The sequence below is a fragment of the Pristiophorus japonicus genome, chromosome 8 (assembly GCF_044704955.1).
Source record: "Pristiophorus japonicus isolate sPriJap1 chromosome 8, sPriJap1.hap1, whole genome shotgun sequence".
NCBI classification, from domain to species: Eukaryota; Metazoa; Chordata; class Chondrichthyes; family Pristiophoridae; genus Pristiophorus; species Pristiophorus japonicus.
Window position 1 is genome coordinate 107,169,079 of NC_091984.1, and position 10,707 is coordinate 107,179,785.

Consider the following 10,707-nt stretch of genomic DNA (forward strand, 5'->3'; position numbering starts at 1 on the left):
TGGTCATGGATGCGTTTGAAAATTATATATCACCTGTCACGGCCTGCCAGATTAGGACTTGGACCAGCCAAGATCCTCTGCTGTCCCGAGTAAAAAACTGTGTACTGCATGGGAGCTGGGCCAGCATCCCCATTGAAATGCAAGAGCCAATCAAGCCGTTCTAGCGGCGAAATGACGAGCTGTCCATTCAGGCAGACTGCCTGTTGTGGGGTAACCACTGCTACCAAAAATGGGCAGGGAGACATTCATCTCGGATCTCCACAGCACACACCCGGGTATAGTAATGATGAAAGCGATAGCCAGATCCCACGTGTGGTGGCCCGGTATCGACTCTGACTTAGAGTCCTGTGTACGGCAATGCAGCGCATGTGCTCAGTTGAGCAACGCGCCCAGAGAGGCACCAGTAGGTTTGTGGTCCTGGCCCTCCAGACCATGGTCAAGGATCTATGTCGACTATGCGGGCCCGTTTCTCGGTAAAATGTTCCTGGTGGTGGTGGATGCTTTTTCAAAATGGATTGAATGTGAAATAATGTCGGGAAGCACCGCCACCGCCACCATTGAAAGCCTAAGGGCCATGTTTGCCACTCACGGCCTGCCTGACATACTGGTCAGTGACAATGGGCCATGTTTCACCAGTGCCGAATTTAAAGAATTCATGACCCGCAATGGGATCAAATATGTCACCTCGGCCCCCTTTAAACCAGCCTCGAATGGGCAGGCAGAGCGGGCAGTACAAACCATCAAACAGAGCCTTAAACGAGTCACAGAAGGCTCACTCCAAACCCGCCTGTCCCGAGTACTGCTCAGCTACCGCACGAGACCCCACTCACTCACAGAGGTGCCCCTGACTGAGCTATTCATGAAAAGGACATTTAAAACCAGACTCTCGCTGGTTCACCCCAACCTGCATGATCAGGTAGAGAGCAGGCGGCAGCAACAAAATGTAAACGATGGTTGCGCCACTGTGTCACAGGAAATTGATCTGAATGACCCTGTGTATGTGCTAAACTATGGACATGGTCCCAAGTGGATCGCGGGCACGGTGATAGCTAAAGAAGGGAGTAGGGCGTTTGTAGTCAAACTAGACAATGGACAAATTTGCAGAAAGTACCTGGACCAAACGAGGCTGCGGTTCACAGACTGCCCTGAACAACCCACAGCAGACACCACCGTTTTTGAGCCCACAACACACACCCAAAGGATCAACGACACCACACCGGACCAGGAAATTGAGCCCATCACACCCAAGAGCCCAGCAAGGCCAGGCTCACCTAGCAGCCCTACAGGGCCAACAACACGCCAGCCCAGCGAGGGCACAGCCAACACACCAGAACAGACATTTGTACTGAGGCGGTCCATCAGGAAAAGAAAGGCTCCCGACCGCCTCACCTTGTAAATAGTTTTCACTTTGACTTTGGGGGGGGGGGGGGTGGGGAGAGTGATGTTGTGTATCCGTAAAGCATGCATTCCCATGTTCCGCCACCAGGGAGATCATCCCCTGAAGTCCCAAGGGATCCCAGCATCCCTTGGGAGCACTATACATAAGCCGGCCCCTAAGGCCTGTTCCTCACTCTGGAGTGTCTTATTGAAGACTGAGGTCACTGTTGCTTTAACCTCCCTGTGTGCAGCCTCATCTGTGTTAGGAACACAATACTCCCGAGTCTGGATCGCCCGGGCACTGCGAGCATCAGAAAATTGGGTACGTTGGAACATCTGTAAAGGATCCAGCTTGATTTTGTTTCTATTTTTCTGGCCAATATTTATGCCTCAATCAACATTACTAAACAGATTATCTGGTCATTATCACATTGTGGTTTGTGGGAGCTTGCTGTGCGCAAATTGGCTGCCATGTTTCCTACATTACGACTGTGTCAACACTTTTAAAAAGTGCTTCATTGGCTGTAATGCGCTTTGGGACGTCCGGCGGTCATGAAAGGTGCTATATAAATGCTTGGCTTTTTAAAATTAGTTTGAATGAGATAGTTTTGTTCAAGTTTATAGTCAAGAATGTCAATCGTTGAGACAAATATTGATCAAAGACACATGGACAGGATAAGTTTCTACAGTTTTTTTTTCCCCTTTTTTTTGCCTCTTCCTGGAGATTGTGTGGATACAGGGAGGCAAGGAAGAGGGGAGCGGGGTTGATGGTTTGCAGAAATTACTCCATGCTCGGATGCAACAGGCTCGATGGTCTTTACCCGTCCTTTTTCATACGTGTGTCAGTGTGCATCTCTGGTATTCCTATCATCATTTTGCCAAAGGTTGCATCTATGGTTAAACAAAAAAGGAATAAAGTGATTTGGGAACAAAGCGGCAGATAGAATTAGGACTAATGGGCCCAAGTTTCCGCCCTCTGGAAAAACGGCGCATCTCGATAAGGTGCATCGACTTTCTGGAAGAAAAAGGTCGCCGAAAACTTACCTTGTGATTCTGCGAGCTCTTCAGGACGTCTTTGTGCTCGGTGTGGCACAGCACAAGGGGTCTGGGGCGGGGCCAGGTCCCGGCGCTGAAAACAGTGCCGGGACCTCTGCATATGCGCTACAGTGTGCGCGCATGTGCAGTAGCTCCAGGCCCCTGAGGCTTCGTGGGAAGGGCCCGACCACAGCCCTGGCCGAATGGGCTCACTGGGCGAAGATCGGACTGGACCTCCCTCCCGTTCAGCTCCCTCCCCCCCTTTCTTCCCCAACCCCCTCTTCTTTCCCCCGCCACCCCGCTTCTTCCCCTCCCTCTTCTTTCTCCCCCCCCATCGACGGCGGGGCCTGCCCGGTGTTGTCAGCGGCCCGGCACGTTCTGCCTCTCCCATTCTCCCTCTTCAACCCCCTCCATGTCGTCGGCGGGGCCCGCCTGGCATCTCGCTGGAGGCGGGCCCCACCCGAAGTATCGGCGGCGGCAGCCCGACCCAGCCCGTTCAGCCTCTCCACCCTCCTCTCCCTCCATCCCTCCTCCCTTTCCTCTCTCTCCCTCTCTCCCTCCCTCCCTTCTCTCCTCTCTCTCCCTCCATACCTCCTCTCCTCTCCCGCCCATCCCTCTCCCTTCTCCTTCCATCCCTCGCTGTCAAGAGACACTGACAGACAGAGAGAGAGACACTGGGGAGGGGGAGCATCCCAGCATGCTGTTGGAGGGCTCCCGGTGCTGCAATAGGTGAGTAGAAATAATTTTTTATTTATTGATTGATTTTTTAATTATTTTTTTTATTTTTTTTTTTGATTGATTTATTGGTTGATTTATTGATTTGTTGATTTATTTATCATTTATTATTGATGATGCCTCTTTATTTGTAAAAGTGAAGTGTTTAATGTTTGTAAACTTCCCTCCCCCCCCGCCCCCCATCTTTCGTTCCCTACGCCTGATTTATGTGTAGGCAAAGTTTTTCTGAGCGTACAAAAATCTACACTTACTCCATTCTAAGTTAGTTTGGAGTAAGTTTTCGCTGCCTCAGCTTCCAAAACAGGCGTAAGTGGTTGGACACGCCCCCTTTTGAAAAACAAAATCTGTTCTAAAATGAAACTATTCTAATTGACTAGAAATGGAGCAAACTAAATGCCGAGAATTACAATTTCTAAAATGCTCCATTCTAAACTAGTTGCTCCAAAAAAATAGGAGCAACTCAGGCCGAAACTTGAGCCCATTGTGTGGAAGATAAATACCAGACTGGCCGAATCAAATGGCTTGTTTCCGTATTATAATTTCCACCTAATTCTGTGTTAAAGGGTAATGATCACCTAAGCTAATTTCAGGAAGTGGCACTGATGTTCAGAAAAGTCATGAATGATCACAGATTTGTTACAAAGGCATTCAGCCACCATATCTCACACGAATCCGGGATAAAACTGTGTCAGAAAAGAGTGTTTTTACTTAACATTTTGTTGTTGCTAAATTTCATTTTCTATTATTAAAATTACAAGTTAATTTATGACCAAGCCATACTGAAGCATTTCTTGTGACAAGGCTGGGAGTAGGATTTCGTTAGCAGTTTACAATTACACTGAACACCAGTCTACTATGAAGATCATGGGGTGGAATTTCTTGTAGTGGCGTCATCGGGAAGTTACATACAAAATTACTTCCATTCGCGCACCCATTTTTCCAATGTCTATTTACATCCAAATTTCCGGCCAATCTCATTAACATATGTGGAACGTAAAAAAGCTGAAATCCACATAAACAATCGGGTCCCGCTGAATTCTCTGGAAGCACACCATATACTCCATTTTTAAGCCATCCATCATTTATGCACATTAGGCACAGCAAGATTATATAATCATGGAAATTTTACAATTTTTAATGTGACTTATACTGATACCATAAAATGCAGAAAGTTAAGGCTTATAATTAACAGCGCAAGTATTGTACATTTTTAACGACTTAATAATTGTAAATGCAATGCTAATCAACCTCTCCGGCCCAGAAATTGAACAATTTAAATTGTGGAGTTTCATTCTTTCAGCTGTTAAATTGTTCTGAAAGATTTCAAAAATGTTAAATGTTCTTACTTTACCTTTCTGTCTCTTTTTTCTCTATATCTATCTTAATCCAATCTTTCTTTCCCCCTCTTTATTTCTATTTCTGTACACCAAATCACAGTCTTTCCTCTGTTTCTTTCTCAATTCTTAAATCTCATTGGTTAAGATACAGTTGGTTCCACGGTTCACTAAAATTTCCATTGCCCTCGCTGCGCAAGTTATGGTGCAAAAAAACTTGAGCTGAAGGGTGCAGAAACATATCTAACCAGGCATACCGTGAAATGCCCCACTCCAGCAAGATCCAGCACATTATAAATGATCCACTATGTGTTCAGGCGCAAAAAAGCAAGGAAATTTGCGCGTAGTGTAACTACGTGCATAACACACTTGCACCAGTTTCCTGGAAGGTACATATTTGCTTTACACCCCGTCTCTGGGCACAAATGTACAAGAAATTCCACTCCCAGTGATGTGAAGTCACTTCACCAGTGACAGCAACGGGTCTCTCGGGGGTGATTACACTACAGTGACAAAGCGGGTATCAAATTTAAATTAGTAGGGTGCCACTTACATAGGATTACATAGGACAAAAGGACACAGAAACAGGCCATTCAGCTCAACCAGTCCACGCCAGCATTTATGCTCCACTCGAGCCTCTTCCTGTCTTTCCTCATCTAAATCTATCCGCATAACCTTCTGTTCCTTTCACCCTCAAATGCTTTCTAGCCTCCTCTTAAATGTATCTATACTATTCACTTCAACCACTCCCTGTGGTAGCAAGTTCCACATTCTCACCACTCCTTCGGTAAAGAATTTTCTTCTGAATTCCCTATTGGATTTCTTGGTGACTATCTTATATTGATGGTTTCTAGTTATGCTCGTCCCCACAAGTGAAAACATTCTCTCTCTATCCACTCTATCAAAACCTTTCATTATTTTAAAGACCTTTATTAGGTCACCCCCTCAGCCACTTCTCCTTCATTCTGAGAGATAAAGGGCACTTTCCCATTTACTCAACGCGCCGTGTTTGAAGTGATTGGCTAACCCGGAGATTGCTCCTTTGATCCCAACGTCTCCCCTCCTCCGCGGGCCCCTCTTCCCCCCCCCCCCCCGCTCACTCAGAGGAGCCTCGGACTCTCCTGTCCTTTAATACTCACGGTGCTCCGGTGCCGCGGCCGCTCCCGGGCGGATTTGACAAGTTTACGGCTATGCGCTGCCCTCCCCAGGCTCGCTCAGCTTTCAAACTCGGCGTCAACGGCGGATACATAAATTAGGCAAATGAGCGATCCCCGCGCTCTCATTGGCTCAAATTTGAACCTGGGCTCGGAGGAGGGGCGGGGTTTAGACGCTGTTGCCATGGTGACGGGGAAGCTGCGGCCCTAGCGAGGCCGATGTAGATTCAGGATCAAATCTTCTCTGCGCAAATGTAACTGGATCCAGTAACCGCGTCGTTTCTTTTTTTTAATTGGAACCAGGGCAGTTCCACAACACCGTTTCAGGTTTTCCCAAAATGTTGCTTGCACCGGCAGCAACAGTTCCTAAATGACAACCTGTCGGCAAACTTGTCGGCTTTCACTTGGATGAGAGGTGCTTGTTTCGGGTTTAAGTGCAACCTCTGTGACTGTTACTCAATTTGAAGAAAAAGCGCCCTCTGTACGTTTGAATGGGTTTGCAATTAATCTCACGCTTGCTGATCTTGAGTCCCATTCCTAATATTTTCCCAATGTTAGCCTCGCGGGAACAATATTTATATGAAGCACTTCAGATTCAGCAGTAAGTGGATTGGATCAGAACTGGAAGGGTGGATTATGTCAGGAAGACAGCAATCTAGATTTGGAAACATTTCTGCAGAAATTTAGAAAGCTAGCCGCTTTTCACTCTAAACAGTTCGGTTTACTAACATTTTCTTATCATTCTACTAGTTGTGCAGTACGTTACCATCTATCTTTCGGTTCTGCGGGATTAAGCTGACTCGTGCTTTCTCGATGATGCTTGTTTCTGCGTTTTCTGTTTTTATTTCGATTTCCAGCATCTACAGTAATTTGCTTTTTGTTGTTATTGCAGGTGAATGCTAACTGGTAATTTTTTGCAGTTAACAGTAAGTGAATTTGTATGGATTCAACTGGCAGAAAGATATCTGGGAGTAAGCACCATGTTGGTTGCCTGGCATTGGAGGCAACTTTTTTGTTAGTCCAAATGGCCACTTTCAGCTTAAAAAGTTGTCATAAATCTTAAACTATTGCTTTCCAAATTAGTAACATAGGAACGGGCATAGGCCATTTAGGCCCTGGAGCCTGCTTCGCCATTAATACGATCATGGTTGATCTAATAGCGACTGATTTGATTGCCAGTTTGTTAAAGTTATGAATGAAATATTTGAGCCCCAACAGGAGTTTATACTTGCATTTTCATTTGTAATTCTCCCTGCATTATTCTACACATTTAATTCCATTTAACATACACAGACCTTGACAAGCATTTAATGAGGTTTGATTTTAAAACATTTTTTTTTAATTATTTGTGTTTCAACCCTGACGTCTGATAGTGTCGACATAAAATGGACCCAAAACTGAATAAAATCCACATCAAATTAAACCAGTGAAGTGATATTTCCATCCTGGTAGTTTCATATTATTTTTCTATAATGTACTTCCATGGTAATGGTGCCACAAATGAGGTCCCCACTTTTGGGAACCCAGGCATGTGGGAGAAAGTCTGGCCCCTGTCCAGTTGTTTCCTTCTTTCCATTGGGAAAGCGATAAGCATGTTGTCTTGGATTTTGTGGTGGGTAATGACAGCGATCTGTCAGTGTTCACCATCATTACCCCTCTGAAACTGACTGTAATTTCAGGATTTAGTGCATACGCATCTAAATGCGGAAATGCTGAAGTTGCGGTCAGTCATTCACTGCTCCGACACTGGCTGCGCTGTGGATGCCCCCGCCCATACCCGGCAATCAAAGAAATGAGCGAAATCAGCAGAACTGACAAAAACTTGAGCTTTTCCATGCTAATATTGCTGTTAAATACCCCATTAAATGTTAAGCCTTGTTGGAGCAGTCTGCACAGAGCGCACTTAAACAGAGTGTTTTATTTGGGAATTTGGAAAGAGTTAGAATTCAGAGAAGAGGAGGAAGGAGTTGCTGCGTTTTGCCTAAGCTACTTGTAGTGCGTTGTGTAACTTGTAGATATTTAATTTCATTACCCATAACTTAATCTAGATCCATTGAGTAGTCAAGAAACAAAACCTTAAACTAAGTTATTTAAATACAAATTGAATTAAATAGAACAAGGCCATATTGGGATGGCAGTGCAGGTGGTGTGTCAGAACTGCAGCATGTGGGAGTTGGTGGAGAGCATTGTGATCCCGGACAACCATCTTTGCAGTAAGTGCCTGCATCTTGAGGAACTTCAGCTCAGAGTTGTTGAGTTGGAGTTTGAGGTGCAGACTTTGCAGGGCATCAAGGAGGGGGAGAATTATCTGGACACTTTGATCCAGGAAGCAGTCATACTCCTTAGGTTAGGTAGTTGTACAGGTCTTATTAGTGGTCAGGGACAGGAGGGCGTGACTGCAACTCAGGCAGGTAAGGGTGCAGTGCTGGAGGAGCCTCAGCATTTGTCCTTATCCAACAGGTATAAGGTTCTTGCTGCCTGTGTGGATGAGGGAAAAGCCTGCAGAATGGATGAGCAAGCTGACAATGGTACCATGGTGCAGGCGGCCATTCAAGTGGGGGGAGTGAAAGGGAATGTAGTTGTGGTAGGGGACAGTATAGTCAGAGGGATAGATACTGTTCTCTGCAGCTGCGACCGGAAGTTCCGACGGTTGTGTTGCCTGCCCGGTGTCAGGGTTAAAGACATCGCCTCATGACTGGAGAAGAACTTGGAGTGGGAAGGGGAGGATCCAGTTGTCGTGGTCCACATAGGAACCAATGACATAGGTAGAACTAGGAATGAGGTTTGGGGAGTTAGGGTCCAAATTAAAAAACAGAACCTCAAAGGTAGTAATCTGAATTGTTACCTGAGCCAGGCAGCGATTGGGATAAGCAGATTAGCAGGTTAGACTTCGTCATCGACATCGATGACGAAGTCCAACATCGCCTTCAATGTGCCAGTGCAACCTTTAGTTGCGTGAGGAAGAGAGTGTTTGAAGACCAGGATCTCGAACCCGGCACCAAGCTCATGGTCTACAGAGTAGTAATAATAGCCGCTCTCCTATATGCTTCAGAGACATAGACTATGTACAGTAAGCACTTCAAGGCACTGGAGAAGTACCACCAATGCTGCCTCTGTAAGTTCCTGCAACTCCATTGGCAGCATAGGTGCACCAACGTCAGTGTTCTCGCTCAGGCCAACATCCCCAGCATCGAAGCATTGACCACGCTTGAGCAGCTCCGATGGACAGGCCACATCGTCCGCATGCCCGATACTAGATTCCCAAAGCAAGCGCTCTACTCAGAGCTCCGACATGACAAGCGAGTCCCAGGTGGGCAAAGGAAATACTTCAAGGACACCCTCAAAGCCTCGTTGAAAAAGTGCAACATCTCCACCGATACCTGAGAATCCGAGGCCCAAGACTGTTTAAAGTGGAGGAGAAGCATCTGGGAAGGCGCTGAACACCTCGAGTCTCTTTACCGGGAGCATGTGGAAGCCAAGCGCAAACAGCTGACAAACAGCATGACAACCCAAGCACCCCACCCACCCGTCCCTTTAACCACTGTCTGCCCCACCTGTGACAGAGACTGTAGGTCCCGCATTGGTCTCATCAGTCACCTGAGAACCCATATTAGTGTGGAAGCAAGTCACCCTCGACTTCGAGGGATTGCCTAAGAGTGAGAGAGAGAAGGTTAAATGCGTGGCTCAAAGAGTGGTGTGGGAGGCAAGGGTTTTGCTTCAAGGGGCACTGGCACCAGTACTGGGGAAAGAGGAAGCTGTTGCGTTGGAAGGGGTTCCATTTAAACTGGGATGGAACCCCAGTGTCATGGTGAATCAGATAACTAGGGCAGTAGGCAGGGCTTTAAACTAATGAAGGATATGATGGGGGTGGAGGGAGAATCAGGAAAGTGTAAATTTAAAAGCAGTAAGAGAATGTCAAGGTTTTGCATAAAAATAAGCAGAGTGGGTCAGGAAGGGACAGAGAGAATAACAAAGGTAACAGGGCATCAGTGACTAAGGTGACATCAGGGAAAAATAGAAAAAAGTCAAAGCTAAAGGCACTATATCTGAATGTGCGAAACATTCGCAACAAAATAGATGAATTAATAGCGCAGATAAAATTTAATAGGTTTTATTTAATAGCCATTACAGAGACGTGGTTGCAAAGTGACCAAGGTTGGGAACTAAATATTCTTGAATACTTAACTTTTAGAAGAACTGGTCAAAATGGAAAAGGAGGAGGAATAATAAAGGATGGGATCAAGATAATAGAGAGAAAGGATCTTGCTCTGAAATTGTAGTAGAATCAGTTTGAGTGGAGCTAAGAAACCGCAGCGGACAATAAACATTGGTGGGAGTCGTTTATAGGCCCTCAAACAGTAGTTATAATGTAGGGCAGAGTATAAATCAGGAAATTAGAGGCACATGTAACAAGGATAATACAGTAATCATGGGTGTAATGTATTTGCTTCATGGGTTCTTTGCTTAAGAATTCATAACAACATATTGCTATTAAGAACTAGTTGATTTATTAACAAAGCTTTAACACCCACACTACATGTTACCAGTTCATCCACTGGGCTCACAACTGCATACCTCATTGTGGATGACCTAGACCCAACTGATTGGGGTTTTATTGAGTCTTGTGAACATCATGTGACTGGCTAAGCCACTCATAATGCAACCTGTGAACATACTCACAGGTGCATACATTACACTGCTTCCCTTTTTTTTAGAAGCAAGGTATTTATACAATATTTGAAAAGATTACTTAAAATGATTACAATTTTACAAATTTGACTGTTGAGCCTGAGTATCTTGTTGTAAGCTTTTATCTTCCTCCTGCTCCAACCTCCATTTTTTTGCAATTGGCTGGCTATGCCCATTTTCTATATCGCCCGCAGGAGACTGTCTTGGGGAATTTCTGTTTTCATGGCATGCAGTCCAAGATTCCTGACCTCTATCTTCCTGTGTCCTCGAGTTTCCTTGAAACCCTTACATCTGTCCTAGTGTTAAGTTTCTTCCTAAGATCTTGATATTTCCAGTTATCAATATCCTGTCTAGTTGGTTTGCGTTTTCTCATTGATCTTCTC

The 10,707-nt window shown here is 45.5% G+C and overlaps 1 protein-coding gene across 1 annotated transcript in view; it reads right to left on the minus strand.

The window, feature by feature from the left end:
* LOC139269153 (microtubule organization protein AKNA-like) overlaps positions 1 to 5,660 on the minus strand; it is a 94,408-nt gene extending 88,748 nt beyond the window's left edge. Inside the window, exons 1-2 of the mRNA XM_070888254.1 lie at positions 5,621 to 5,660; positions 2,199 to 2,268 (exon numbers count right to left, since the gene is read on the minus strand). The gene's annotated coding sequence lies outside the window, so the exon portion shown is untranslated. The remainder of the gene's footprint in view (positions 1 to 2,198; positions 2,269 to 5,620) is intronic.
* Positions 5,661 to 10,707: the final 5,047 nt, after the last annotated feature.